Source organism: Adiantum capillus-veneris, chromosome 3 (genome assembly GCF_014529385.1).
Source record: "Adiantum capillus-veneris isolate H3 chromosome 3, ASM1452938v2, whole genome shotgun sequence".
In the NCBI taxonomy this organism is placed as follows: domain Eukaryota; kingdom Viridiplantae; phylum Streptophyta; class Polypodiopsida; order Polypodiales; family Pteridaceae; genus Adiantum; species Adiantum capillus-veneris.
In genome coordinates this window covers 41,920,849-41,924,971 of record NC_140933.1, presented here as the reverse complement: position 1 = coordinate 41,924,971, position 4,123 = coordinate 41,920,849, and the positions used below count along the sequence as shown (strand labels likewise).

The 4,123-nt window shown below is 41.4% G+C and overlaps 1 pseudogene; it reads right to left on the bottom strand.

Moving 5' to 3' along the window:
* Positions 1–222: 222 nt before the first annotated feature.
* On the bottom strand, positions 223–3,385 carry LOC147460805 (uncharacterized; annotated as a pseudogene).
* Positions 3,386–4,123: the final 738 nt, after the last annotated feature.

The window sequence follows — 4,123 nt, the reverse complement described above, 5'->3', positions numbered from 1 at the left end:
TCATAGAAGATAGATCATTGTGAGTTTCTATGGAAACTGCATTCACTCTTGGCCGTCTTGAGAGTGCATCGGCTACTTGATTATGCTTGCCAGCAATGTGAGCAATATGAAAATGAAATTCCCAATAAATAGTGCTTCCATAATTCTAAAGCATGTAGAACTGCAAGGAGTTCCTTTTCATATATGCCTAGAGCTTGCTCAATAGGTTTGAGCCTTCGACTTTCATAGCCTATGGTGTGCCCTTCCTGAAGAAAAACAACTCCTACGCAATCACCACAAGCATCACATTGGACCTCAAATGGCTTTGAGAGATCCGGTAGTGTAAGCACAGGTTGAGAGATAAGCTTTTCGAAAGCATTGTTCTCCTTGGCAGACCATGTGTATCTAATGTTTTTCTTTGTTAGGTCATGTAATGGTCCTGCTAGTAGTGAGAACTTTTCTATGAAACGTCTATAGTATGCGCACATACCTATAAAGCTTCTTAACTCATGGAGATTCCTTGGTTTAGTCCATCCTTTTACTACCTCTAACTTTGATGGATCCATTTGGATGCCATTTTGAGAGATAATGTGACCTAAATACTGAATCTCTTGTAAGAAAAAATCACTTTTCTTTCGATTAACATAAAGTTTATTCTCTCTTCGAACTTGAAATGTTAATTGGAGGTGTCGCTTGTGTTCATCTAATGAATTAGAGTAGATGCTGATATCATCAAAGAACACTCCAGTAAAGGTTTGGTGAGGCCTGAATAGCTACCTTATCAAGTGGTTGATGTGGCTGGTGCAATGGTCAAGCCAAAAGACATGACAATGTATTCAGAAAGACCAAATGTAGTGCAAAATGCAATCTTTACAATGTCTTGATCAACTATCCTTATTTGATGATAGCCACTTTTTAGGTCAATTCTACTGAAGTAGGTGGAGCCTTGTAGCTTATCAAATAGGTCTTCTACCCGTGGAACGGGAAACCTATTTTTGATAGTGATCCTATTTAGTGCTCTATAGTCGACACACATATGATATGTGCCATCTTTCTTTTGCACTAGTAGCACATGAGAACAAAATGGAGATGAGCTAGGCCTAACCATTCCCTTCTCAACTAACTCATGCACTTGCCGCATAATCTCCTCTTGTTGAGCTTGAGAAACTCTATAAGGAGGTTTGTTAGGCGGTGAACTTCCTGGAACAAGTTCAACTGCATGGTCATTATTGCCTCGTTTAGGAGGTAGCTCACAAGGGATGTCCTCAATAAAGACATCTTGAAACCCCTTGAGAAAATTGGATAACTCTAATTCCTTTTGATTGTGTATATTTTCTTTTGCTAAAACATTAGGTTCATTTTGAGAATCTTTAACAAAAGTCATGTACACAAAAATAGAGCTCTTTATTGACTTTTTGAAAGCTTGTGTATGTACAATGGGTATAGTGTTACCCATTTCCTTAGCATCTATATACATATATTTTTCCCTGAACTTAAAGGAGATTCTCCTTTCAGGGAATTGAACATTGGCAGCCATGCGATCAAACCATGGTGCCCCTAGGATTACATCCTCATGCTTGAGAGGAGAGATACAGAAGTCCTCTTTGTCCACATAGATTTGGACATGGAGCCTCAATTTCCCGATTAAGGGAGTGACTGAAACTTCTTGCCCCTTGAAAGCACCATTTGCGGGTAGGACATCTCCCATCTCGTAGGCTTGTATGCCTAGCTTGGTGGCCAACTCTATAGATATAAAATTGTGAGTAGAACCTAGGTCAAAGAGAATAAAAGAATCATGTTCTCTTACCTTTCCCCAAGCATGGCATAGAGGAGATCCTTTGTGGTGAATTTCCTCCTCTTGGATTTCAACCAAGGTAGCTCTAGAAGGTTCATCGTGGGTGTTCTTTTGGGGATAGGCGCGGTACGCATGCCCTTGCTCGTCGCACTTGAAACAACGGTGGTTATCCTTGTGATAACTCTTAAGCTCTTCAGGAGAGAGTTTATTTTTGCCTTTATAAACTCCCTTCTCTTTAGCTTTGTTGGAGTTTCCCTTAGGAGACTTTTGGACATTGTCCTTCCCCTTAGGCTCATTAAAACCCTTGTTTTCCGTGGGCTTAAAATTTCTTTTAGCCCCCGTTTGGAAATTGATTCGAGAGGCCACCATAGTATGGTGTATAACCGCCGATATGGTGCATGGCCTTTGAGAGTTGACATACTCCGCCATTTCTTCAGTTAATCCCTCACAAAATTGTTGCTTTTGCTCTCCAAAATCCATCTTTTTGAAGACAGTGTCTTTGAGTTATAGGTCCCAAAACTTGTCTACATATTTGTGAATGGATTCATAGGGCGAGAGCTTCAAGCTTCTCCATTCGGTGAGTACTTTGTCTTTGGCATCGGTGGCCAAAAACTGCTTCATAATGGAAGTTCTTAAAGCTTTCCATGTTCATGGAGCTTCACCATTGGCCCGTATGCTAGACGACCATTGTCTGGCGAACTTTTGAAATTGCATACCTACATGGCGTAGCTTAGAGGACTCCGTGAAGCCCTCATCTCTGAACACCGCATCGAATTGTTGGATAAAGGTCAAGACTTTGTCCATAGCACCAAAACTGCCATAATAGGTAAGAAAAGAGACGCTCTTCCCTCCCTCTTTGAATTTCTTGAGCTTGGACGACCTCTTCCATGCGGCATAGGATTTCCTATGGCCTCTTCTTTTTGATGGTTCAAAGGTTTCACCACCATCACTTTCTTTAGAAGATAAAGAATTTGAGGAAGATGGAGAAGAGGGTGACCTCTTTCATGCCTTTTTCTTGCCTTGATCTTCGTTGTCTTCACCATCACTTTCATAAGAGGAAGAGGATGAAGAAGATGGACAAGAGGGTGTCCTCTTCCTCGCCTTTTTCTTCTCTTGCTTTTTGTAATCCCTCTTTGAAGTATGGAGTGGAGAAGTATGTGATGGTCTTCTCTGTTTTGGAGGCGATGGAGAGCATTTAGCCCGCCGTCTTCGTGGAGCCATCTCCGTCGAGGTGGCGGGAGACTCACTTCTTTCTCGTTCCTTCGATGGAGGCTCTTGAGTTATCCTTTGAGAAGGAGATGCATCATCAAGGAGAAAATTTCTGAGCCCTTCATATGGATCCTCTTCTTCTTCCCGAATCAGAGAGAGACCTCTTTTGGAAGTCTCGCAAGGAGGCTTCCTAGGTGTTCTCTCGTCATGGTGAGGAGCTTGGAGAATCCCATGAGCACGAAGCTGTCGTTGCACTTCACTTTGGAGGTATGGATTGCCCATGGCTTGTTGAAGCCTAGAAACAAGATAGTTAACAAGCATCGGGGCATCATTAGTAGCTTGCTCATTAGCAAAATCAAAGTTATCAACATTAATTTCACTCTCTTTACTATTGTCAGCCATTCTAACAACTTTTAGGTGTAAACTTTTTAGATGTATTTTGACACTTCAATCCCTAGTTGCTACTCCTCTTTACCCTTTTAGAAAAAGCACTCAAGCTACTGTACCCGTGGCTCGAATACCATTAATTGCAAGGAATAGAAGAGACGGTCGTTCAACACCAAAACAACACCGGCTCCTGTCAAGCTTCTAATAACTCAATAGTGGTTAAGCCGTAGGCAAGCCCCGTAGGACTCCACTATTAAGACCATAGCTCTCGATGGTGATGCCCCATTAACTGCACAAAGGCAGGTGCACTGCAAGGCTAAAAAATCCCTATTCTACTTACTCACATGCAAATAATAGTACCAACCATTTATAGCTAGCTTGAGGAACTCCCTTCTTGAGCAAGAAAAGAGAAACGTTGTGCTTTGATACCAATGTAACATTTAATGGTCTAGTAACTTGTGTGTAGCGGAAAATAGCATGAACATAGTGAGCATTTCATTAGAATAGATTCCTAATGAGATTGACAAGAGTGCTTGGGTGGAGAGAGCAACAAAAATCATAACACCTAGTTACATAGCATGAACAATACTTCAAAAGAGAGAGAAATTAAGCAATTGACAACAATTGAGGACCGGATTTGCATGGAGCCGGTCCCCCCTCCAAAAGGCTTTATATTATGGTTTCTCCCATCAAGAGAGACATTTTACAATACAATTTCTTGTGTTCCTTCAATACTAGATACTGCAATGAAGA